This window comes from Stegastes partitus, unplaced genomic scaffold, assembly GCF_000690725.1.
Source record: "Stegastes partitus isolate 25-593 unplaced genomic scaffold, Stegastes_partitus-1.0.2 Scaffold720, whole genome shotgun sequence".
NCBI classification, from domain to species: Eukaryota; Metazoa; Chordata; class Actinopteri; family Pomacentridae; genus Stegastes; species Stegastes partitus.
Window position 1 is genome coordinate 178247 of NW_007578451.1, and position 11467 is coordinate 189713.

Genomic DNA, 11467 nt, shown 5'->3' on the forward strand with positions numbered 1-11467 from the left:
TTTATATATTTATTGTGGACTTCCAAATTTTCTATGTTACTGTCCAATGTTGATAGTATTAAAAAAAAACAACAAACAAAGGTTTTCTTACTATTGTATTAACAAAAACTTGCTCTAAAATTAGAATACCTTCCATAAGACTGGTCCTGACACTATGCTCTTACAAGCAGAAGAGTCTTGAAGAACCTGTTGAGGTTCCTCAACATTGCCACTGTAGGAAACTTTACAGTTCAAAATAGTTCCTGAACTCCTGCATCAGAGGTTTCTTGAGGAACCCCTCAGACAGGTTCTTTAACGAACCATTTTAGGAGGTTCGGGGATCCATTTTGAACTCTTTCTTACTAATATCACTATTATTTGTGGTATTACTGCTGTGGATTTCCTCGAACCTAAAAACTTGACAAAAATATTACTCTCATATAATATTGTAGATGTTCCTAAATCAAATGGAGAGACTGTAAGAGACATTAGTGTCGAGTCATTTCCACACAAATACGTCAACAGAAAGTCAGACAAGATCTCGATTTACCTAAATATACAAAACCAGCCTATAAAACTAACATTAATATCTCCAATATTATTAAATGGACCTCCATGATTTAATGCAAAAGCCCCTGGGACCCCAGAAACCTCTTTTGAGTTATTAAAGGTTTCTCAAGCAACCCCACATTCCTTTCATACCCTCAGAGTTCCTTGAGGCTTTCCTTTTCCTTTCCCTTCTCAGTTTAGTGTTGAAATGGAGATTGTAAGTGAGATTCATGTATTAACAACACAGATTTCAGTTTTATTAATTAGACTATCCTTAATTTGGAAAGAATGATGACAGATTTTACTTTGGTAAACACACTGAACTAACTCTGTGGGTAAAAATACACAAAATTTAACCGAAGAGCAGTAAAAAGAAAAACTGTAATTTTACTGTGGACTTCAATGCTGAACTGTTGCTGCCATCCTGTGCGCAGCTTCTAATGCATTAAAAAAACAGGCAACGGAGGAGAACATTTTGTACTCATCCTTTCCTCACTCTACTGTACTGTCTGATGTCAGGTCTGATCTCAATCTCAGCCTGTATGATCAGCGGGACAGAAATGACCTTTGCTTATTTCAAATCACGAATGCACACTGATGGAGGCTCTCAGGAAGAAGACGATGAAGATGAGAAAGAGCCACAGTGTTTCCCGTCCTCCATGGCTCTACTCTACCACATGATGTCAGCTCTGATCTGAATCTCAGCCTCTGCCCTCCGCAGGAGACACTGACCTTTGGTGTTTCCTCTGAAGTCTCTGTTTGATCCATTCACTGCACCTTGAGTATACAGTCAGGTCAGTTCAGCTACTTCTAAAGTAATGACGGTGCAGCGGTGTGTCTGTTATGTATTGGTTCATTGTAAATCCCCACTTTGTATTTAACCTGGTCCCAAATAAAAGACACAAAAAGATCGTCTAACATCCTTTTCAATAAATTACTGTAGGATTGTTTAAACTGATAATATCAATACTGACATCAATCCAGTATCAGTCGGGCTACTCCTCTAGTCAGACTGACACTGATAGTGGACCTTCAGGTTAGGATTACTTAGTCGCAAATACTGTTTCCAAGGTCAAGAATAAGCTCATATATTCATTATAGTTGTTGGTTAGCTTTATTGGATTCAACCAAGGACTTCAACGACTGGTGGCTTGATGAACCTGAGGACCTGTTCTTAGGAACAACATACATTTGATACAAAATAAATGTTCATTTTTTTTAGAATTTCTTCTAGTTTTGTTGTTTTTCTTTTTGCCTAGTAAATTTCTGTCATTTTAATATCTTAAGGCTTTTATATTTTTTAAACAAAACAAAATGGTTGATTGGTCACAACCAGTAGCCATATACATTTTTATTTGTTTTAAGGGTAACCTACCACTGTACTAGCTCACATATGTTTTCTTTGCCAGTTGACAGCTATTAACTGACACATGCAATACATACCTTTCACGTCCAGCTGTTCCAGTCCCAATGTATTTAAGGATAATGTGGTGATTTCATTTGAAGCACTAAATACCTCTGTTACCCTGCTGCTATTAAATGGCTTGGATTACACCTTTGCTTCATTGAGAATGCATGGATCTATAAAGTCCCTGTGTCTTTCTCCACTCACAATGCCTAACTCACTGTAGCTCGAGCACACCAGCCCTCCTACAACTCTGCTTAAAGTACGAACTCTGAAAGTGTGAGTTGTAATTAATCTTAGAGTACTTTAGACATGTATGTTCAAACAAGAAATTGATTCTGAAGATAAATGATACAGAAAGTACAGAAAGTGTGCAAACTGACAGGATTGGCTCCTCAAGTCTGTCACATGTGAAATTCTGGTCTGAGATCTCCACTAATTTCAAAAATTGCCCATTTTATGGGAGTTGGGGAGCACACCTACATCTGTGAACACAGTTATGTAAAGCCTTTCCTGAGGAGCTGTGAGAAGTCTGTATCTGTGTTTTTATGACTGTCATTGGTACACTGCAGGTGGAAATGCTCAAAAACACCATCTGGACATGTTAACAAGGTAAAAACTTGATTTTCGCCAGAGGGGGTCTTTAAAACTCAAGCCTGGAGTGATGTGGACAGCATCCACAGAAACACTGCTGTCCCACCAAGAGCTCTGTTCACATCAGGACTCAGCAAAGAGATTTCTGTGTCTGTCACACAAAGCAACAACAGCGTTTCAGTGAGTAACCTCGGAGTTAAACACAGGCTTCACAAAGGTGGTTTCACTTTTAACCAAGACAGATCACCACGGTAACCACAATTAAAGCAGGGGCAGGTTTGAGGTCAGGCTGTTTAAAAGGCCCACCACCTCCCCAATCCTCATTTAAACAGAAACACTCTGTTTAAATACATTTAGGAAGATAGCACTACAACACCACCCATAACTTAATAATAATGCTTATCAGCTGATAATGTGCAGGATGCTGTTTCTACACAATGGCACACTCAATTTTCTTCCTGTGACTGACTTATTTTATCAGATATAATAAGTGTTTGCAGGGATTTCAGTCTCTTTGTTCCCCACTGTGGTGATAAAAGTGGGTTCCAACGAATAACTCAGGGATTATATAATTCTCAAAGGTCATTAATAATGAATCAAAATTACGATTGCTCATCAAGTGCAGCGAAAGACTTTCGAAGAATTTTAAAGAGTAATTGCTGCAACATGTGGTGCATCCATATATCAGCCCAGTGTGAAGCTGACTTGAAGGTCTTCAGACTCCTCAAAGAGAAAAGATAATATAGCATTATTGAAAGGTTAACCCACTGTGTTTTCATTACCAGGCAGGAGTGAAACTATTACACTGCCGGCAAAACTGTTAATTTAAAACACACAGTGGTTTAGTAGAATCATCACTACATGAGCATCACAACACGGGAAATCCAATGTTGGAATTTCAAATGCATCTAAGGTCAGTTTCTTAATATTTAGAAAAGGTTGAAGATAAAGAGTTAAATAAAAGAAGGTTGTTGAAGTGAAAAAATAATTGAGTTCCGTTTCTTACGAACACATGGTTCAACAGTTTCAGGCTCGAGCTTCAAATTTGGGAAAAGACTAAGTTCTGTCCAATTCTTTCTTCTGGTTTGGTCTCCAATAAAATATCTCATTAGCTGCTACAATCTCTCATGCTCACCAGCTGGTCTTGTCTGTTGTTTTGGTGTTGGGCACGTAGGTTTGTCCAAGGTTTGGCTACCATTTTATCTTTGTCCACCTGTCATAGCTTCAAAAGAGGTTGATGAGAGCTGTAAGATGGATCGATACATTTGTGGGCAGGAAAAGCAAAACAGTTAGCTGCAAGATGCATAAAGTCTTTGCAGAGGTGAAGGAAAATCTGCAGTTGGGTTATAATTCTGTGGGTTCATCACTACCAGCAACCCTTTACACATTCTACATAGTAACTTGATCCACTGTAAATTTAAAATGTGTCATTAGTGCAGCTTTTAATCATGGTTTTAGAAGAGGGAAATTTATTTGGCTTTACTCTAACATTAGAAATCAAAAGGATGCATTTTATCTGCAGTCTCAAATCTACAATTTGAGTGCATCAACTGACCTGTACTGGAGAGCTTGTTATGCTGATTGTAACAATTTTAAAATTACCTTGATTTTAAATTATTATTTTGCCATGCTGATTTTCAGAAACTCAACAGAGTTACCATTAATTCACTGCCTTACGCTGCACCAGTCATAGTATTACACATTCAGACTTTACTAAGGGCTTAGGAAGCTGTACATACAGTACTTTACCATGTACCACTGATCAGTGGCTATATGTTATCATCTCTTTTCAATGCCATCTGTCCAGGCTACAAAAAAAAGCAGAAATTTCTTAATCTTGGGAAACGGATACAGTTTTCGCTGCGGTCCACGGCCTTGTCACCATTACAGAAAGTTCACCTTATGACCAGGGATGTTATCAGAGTCTTCATATAGCCTGGATTCATACTGGGCAGAGAGACTAAGAGATAACTCCCTGTTTTGACCCCAAGGTGTTACGTAATCTTACATTTTACAAACCACTATTAGGGCTTTGAGATTGCCTGGGGGCACTGCTCCACTATCAGATCATATCTCTACTGTACCACCTCTGCCAGGCTGACTTGTTGACTCACTGAATGAATGGACAGCTTACACGTTTCCTATACTAACATCTGATCGTTCCTGACATTGTTGTGCCATAAAATGATTTATATCATGAATGCTTAGCCAGCTGGAGCACTTGTCCTGTCTGTTTTGTTGGTTAACTGCATGCATAACTGCTCCTGAATGGCTGACTGCCTGGCAAATGGACTGAAAACGTTGACTATACCTGGTTGCATGACCGCTGACTTCCTGCCTGCTCAGCTGGTAATCTGAAAGGGATTGCATGTAATCCCACCAATCCCTGAGGCAGAAATTATGGCATCATCATCACAGCAGCCATGCATTAGAACATCTCTGATAATCCATCAGCTTCCTGTTTGTAGCCTTAGGCATCATCAGCCTGTCTTTTTTATGTTTGATCCCCCGATGGTTCAAACATTCAAGGATACCACTCAATGAGACTTTCAGGGGCCTGGCCCCACAGTTCCTCAAAATGTCTATTTCTCTGCACTCAGTACTGCAAAACTGCATCAATTTTCCTGAACCCATTGGCCCATCAGCCATGATTAGCCTCTGGGAAGATGTGGCAGTGCCATGGGATATAGATGTTCCACTGTAGCTGCTGAAACTATCCAGTGCATTGGCCACTTTAGGCCATTTCAGTCAACAACATCAGCCTTTGCTTCTCAGTATAAACTTCTGACAAGCACTGGGCTGCTTAACTGTTAATAAGTCATGTTTACATTTTCACCTGGTTTCTAATAATACAGTCTAATATTCCTGAAGCATATTACTTGGTGTACACGACAATATTTACGCTAAATGCTAAACTGAGATTTTGGACACTTGACTAAAATTGTCATTTTGTGACATCACTGGCAGTTGTTGAGTTGTTTGAGTATAATTTCTCTAAATTGAGATCCATTGCGTTGTGGGATTGTGGATTATGAACAATACTTCCTGTTGGCAGGACAAGTAGTGGCACAGATAGGGTACATTTGCATTTGTTTACATCTACCTATATCTTTATATTGGCTACATGTGTGTCTGCCTGCCTCTAACATGTTTTTCGAGTTCAGCATGGAAACACGTTTGCATGTTTAACCCAGTATTTGATGTCACTTCAAATATTTCAACATCTATCACGGTTACCAACAGAACACAAATAACCTAACTGGAACTTCCTTTTATCCTGACGATTTTTAAACAGTATTATAAAATAATTTTAAATTCTTGTTCTTAAGTATGGGATATCTGGTTTAAAGGTCAAATCACACTTTATTCCACAAGCCACAATGTGAATCACAAGTCTCGTGATCTGCAAGTTTTGACTGAAAGCGGTTCGTATGTTGACCATTTCGACACTTTGCTCATGATGGTGGTCTGCTTTCTACTGTTCTTCATCTGCATTGCTGTCTTCTGTTAACAAAGTCAGTTACCAGGTCGCTGTTGTTGTGGTGCTCAATGTCATTCAGCTGCTTCACCAGTGACTCTACTATCCTGCAAATGGACTTCCACTCCACTGTCTTGGAAAGAACTTGGCAATGGTAGTTGACTGTCCTATCTTCTAATTAAACTTGGCAAAGTGGCACTTGAACCAGTTTGCCACTTGTTGCAGGTTCAGGGTGAAATGGTCCTTCAGCTCTCAGTGGGTCTCCTGGAGAGCAGAACGAGGACTTCTTTTGGCAACTGCAGTTCATTGATGGTAGAGTTGAAGTTCAAGAGACAAGCAAGAGACTCTCTAAAGCAGCAGCTGAATGACACTAAGGACTGTCACAACTGTGACCTGGCCGGCCTGTAGGTAGGGAAACTCAAGATAGAATGGGCTGGAGCTCGCTGTTCTAACAGCGACTGCACCTTTAACAAGAATACAGAATATAACACACTGAATGACACGATCTGTACACGTCTTCTGAAAACCACATGATATGCCAAGTTAGGACTGTTGGACATAAAATTGTCATCTTGCACATTTCTAATTCTCTGCTTGTCATGTTGTTGAAAAACAAAAGCAAATCTATTCTATGTGCATTCTATTTTGCATATCGGAATCTCATAGATGCAGTTTGTGCATTTTCTGATCCAGGTGTCTTTTTACCCATTTCCTACTGCACTTGCAAGGTAAAATATCCTCTTCTTCATCCTTTCAATATACAATATAACATAACAGTATGCTGCTCAAGAAGAATTGCAGCTAAATCTGTACAGGGAAAGGGATTGCACTCAGAGGTACATACTCGAATCTACAGTTAACACAGCAGGTAGCAATTAACACAGCAGGTAGTAACTTGACACCAATGGACTATTCATTAAGGGGTGATTATTTTACAGTTTCACAGATCATTAAATATTCTGGCAATACCTAAAAATATTAGCTGAGCATTGCTTTACTTGTGCTTATAAAAACACATCACCCCTCATACTCTGAATGTATATAGCATTGGATTCACTAAAGTCATCGCTAAGCAGCTTACTACCCTACCCTAGTTCATATTTTGTCATCGCAAGCCCTAAAGGAAAATGCTGAAAATTGTAAGAAAAAAAAAAAAAAATCAAAAAACATTTTGTGAAGTCGGTGTATCTGCAACACAGTGCACTGAGAAGCAGCCCCATGGCATGATGCTGCCACCACCATGCTTCACTCTAGAGATCAAATTAGAAGATGATGAACAATGTCTGGTGCTCACTGGACATTACATTTGGAGTTCTGCACAAAAATCTTTTGCTCATGCTCTCACAGTCCTTTGAATGCAGTTTGAATAACTCCAAGCATGCTGTCATTTGCCTTTCATTCAGAGTAGCTTATGTCAAATCACTTTACCCTAAAGGCCTGACTGATGGTGTTCTGCTCGGACGGTTGTTTTTTTTCAGCAGGTTCTCCATCTCTGCAGAGGACTTTTGATGCTCTGTTAGAGTGACTGTTGGATCCTTGGTCACAGATTGGTTTGACAACTAACTCGATGGAATGCTTATTTCAAACTTCTTCCATTTCACTGGTATTGAGGCCGCTGTGCTCCTGGGAACACTCACAGCTATAGAAATGGAGTTATACTCTCACCCTTGTCAACGCTTGGATTTGATGGCTTGGTTTTAGTCCTGACATGCAGTGTTATGGTCACACTGTATACACACAGGTACGTGCCTTTTTAAACTATATCCAACCTATTCAGTTTGCCACTGGTGGATTCCAGTCAAATCTAAGCTAACAGTATGCACCTGACTACAATTTGGATCCACAGCAAAGATTCTTTGCTTTTACAAATGCAACATGTTCTCACTTTGTCATTACTGAGTGTACATTGAAGGGCTAAAATGCCAAGTATAAAACAGAATTTATAACACAATAAAGCAAATGGGTCTGGATATTTTCTAAAGCAGCTGTGCAATAATTCATTGAAATAAAATGGCCAGCAGGTCTGTCGTCTACTAGTCTCAGGTATTCAGAGACTTGTGAACCAATGTTTTTAACTTCACCATGTCATTGTCCCTTAAATGGACATGTAAAGGCTTTTCACATTAAATCAGAGACTGGAAAAATAAAATGTTCCCTCCAAGACCAAATATACAGCATGAACTTCAACCCATGACATCCTGATCAACTCAACACTGTCCCATTGCAACACCAGCAAACTTTAATTAACATTAGCTTTGATGTATTTGGATTTTTGCTGCACAGTTTACAAGGTTTTTTGAGTGCTAAGTTCTTATAGTGACTTAGCTGAATTATTTAGCCCTAAACTATGGTCAAACAAGTAAGAGCAGTGTCCTGGGCTTATTTGGCCCTGACCATCAAACCGCATGGTTCATATTCAGGCTGTGACAGCAGCAACCGAAACTGTCCCAGACGATTTGTCCCAGACATTTTGCAGACTCAGCTTTATGACCCAAAATAAAAGCCCGGGGTAGTGCTCAGTGAACAAATTGAAACAAGGGATGCACCACACCGGATATCCAAGATGCCGACATTTTCCAACACATTTTTGCTGATTGCTGATATGGATAGCAGGTGCAGACATAAAAACCAGGTCTTTTAACGTGTACACAATCACAAGGTAAACTAAGAAAAACACTGCAACTTACATGTCATTTAACATTTATGAAATGAAACTATAAACTTTTAGTCTGACACGTGGTATCTGATGATGCTGATATCACTGTGCATCCTCAATTGTAATATATCTGATCAAATATCCAATAAATATGACTGGAAATTGAGACTATTGGTCCATTACTGGTGTTTTTTTTTTCAGTGATGACCATCCTTAATGTATATATAAATATCAGGCATATACCATTACTGTTCATTTCAATTCAGCTGGAACAGATCTGTTAGTTGTGTTGTGTTCTTTATTGCCAGAAAAAGACATGGCGTGACCTTCAAAGCAGAAATACAATCATCAAAATCCCAATCAAAACCTACGGTAGTCTCTGATTAAGATAGCTGGAGGGCAGTCTACACAGAAACAGCATATGAGCTACTTACTCAGCAGCCATTTTCTTTCCACATGCATAAACACTAATGGCCAATCAGTTCCCCCATCCACCTGAAATCTAACCCTACTTCCCTAAAAACAAAGAAAATGTATAAAAATGAGATTAAAAATATAACAAAAAATTCTGTTCACACAATGTTTAACATAATAATGCAGAACAATAAGAGCCTCTATCACTGTTACCTGTAATTTTAGCTTGTAATAAGTAGAAATGGGCTTAAAATGTAGAATTTTATGTGAGTAATTATATAATTAGTGCTGTCATTTTAGCTTTTCAAACGTTTGGAAATCAGTGTTGTGCAGACAAAATAATACATTTAAAGAAGTCACATCGGAGTTAAGAAGGATGTTTTTTTACAATTTAGAGAACAAAGGTTTTACTGAAAAAAATAGCTGGTCGCGTAGGCAAATTAGGGAAATTCGCACCTATGCCAGCCCTGAGAATAAACAAATGATTAAGCACGATGATGAACTACAAGTGTGACATGCTGGACCACAAATAAACACACTAGTTCACATTCTTGTCCAAACCCGAGCATTTCCATGGACACAAAGCTCATCAGACCGACGTATACGCCGTGTATAAGACGAGACACAGGACTCCAGAATATGCCCACTTTACGTAATGGTGCAGCCACGTGTCTGAGCTTCAAAGATTTTACTCAGCGTTGCATCATGTAGCTTTTCTTTAGCAAACAATCACATCCAGAGCAGACACTACGGTGCTGACTGGAACTTCACTGCCACTTTTTGCTTTAAGCGCAGAATTAAGATGCTCATTCTCCCATAGTAGTGTGTGTGTGTGAGTGTGTGTGCTGTGGCCTAATTATTAATGAGTGCTTTTTTTTTTTTTTTTTAACATCAACCACCAAATGTCGACTCTCACGTATGAAACAGAGCGAAAATCGAAGACGGGATCGACCAGAGTGGGTAAAAATATGAGCATAGATGGAACAATGTGTACTAATCCACAGTGAGACAGAGGATGCAGTGTGTATGTGAGTGTGTAGAGTGGGGAGGGAGGGGAAAAGGGGGGTATTATTGTATAACGGCAGGCTTAGTCTCTATAGAGCATCACAGACTCTTCACTAAACTGGTGTAACATCAGAAGATAGAGAAGAAGAAATAACATCTTTTACATAACCAGGCCTTGACTTTGACATACTATCTGTGCATCATCATCTACGGATGGCTGTAGTCCCATGCAGGGATATTATAATAATAGAGGTGAAGTCTAGACAAACGCTGCATGCAATAAGGTCACTACAGTTTCCACTCGTGGCTGATCACTGAGGAGCCACTCTGAGGCGATGCAGGAGTCTTTGTGGACAGCCTGGTGGTTTTCCAGCAGCAGGGGTGTACCATCCCGACTGCGGCACCACCATAACAAAGAGACACGAATCCACGGACCTCTGCATGAGACACAGAATCCCCCCCCCACACCTCCCACCCATCACCACCCCACTCTCTCCTCCTCACACGCCCACTATCCCTCCTGCCATTGTGATGGGAGCCACGTCTCCATACGATAATCTAAATATAGGCCCGTATCCTGCAGAGACAAGTCAAGAGAGCCCCTGAATTACAAATATGCCTCCAATGTCATCATTCATTTATACGGAGGATGGCGCAGCGAGAGGGATGCGGGAGGAAAAACAACAACAACAACAACAACGACGACGACGCGATGGCAACGACATCGACAAAAAGCTCACCGTTTGGATGCGTCCCGGTTCTCTCTTGCCGAGTGTGTGACAGTCAGACAGAGTGTGTGATGGGCAAAAATCTCTCCACCTTTTCGCTGCGAGCAGAGCAGACTGGTGCCAGGACTCAGACGGAAGGCCACGCCCCTTTTCCCCAACCGCCTCAGCCAATCAGGAGCCGGCGGAAATGAAAAAGAGGAGACTTGTGAATCTGCAGGAGCTGCTGCTGCTGCTGCTGCCTTCACGTACCGCCGTAAATAGGAACGTGTCTTGTTTATTTATTGGCTTGTAAAAGCACGTCGCGGTAAATCTACACGATCTACGGTGAAAACGCACATGTCCAAGATACTGAAAGGCAGAAACATTACAAATTCAGAGAAAATAACACAAAAATATATCAAATGTAAATATTTATTGTGTTTATCTGTGCACATTCTCAGTCATCCAGAGGGCTGTACGACGAAGCGAGATTAGTGGGTTGAGTTTAAAGGCAGAATTTTCAGTGCCAGGACGGTGGCTCTCTTTTTACCTGGCTAGATCTCCATAGTAACTGATGCTGTGGAGCTAGATCTCCATGGTAACTGATGCTGTGGTGCCAGATCTGCATGGTAACTGATGCTGTGGAGCTAGATCTCCATGGTAACTGATGCTGTGGAACT

The 11467-nt window shown here is 40.2% G+C and overlaps 1 protein-coding gene across 1 annotated transcript in view; it reads right to left on the reverse strand.

Annotated features, from left to right (window-relative positions):
• Nucleotides 1–10868, reverse strand: part of LOC103364124 (microtubule-associated protein 4-like) — a 123149-nt gene extending 112281 nt beyond the window's left edge. Inside the window, exon 1 of the mRNA XM_008291145.1 lies at nt 10821–10868. The gene's annotated coding sequence lies outside the window, so the exon portion shown is untranslated. The remainder of the gene's footprint in view (nt 1–10820) is intronic.
• Nucleotides 10869–11467: the final 599 nt, after the last annotated feature.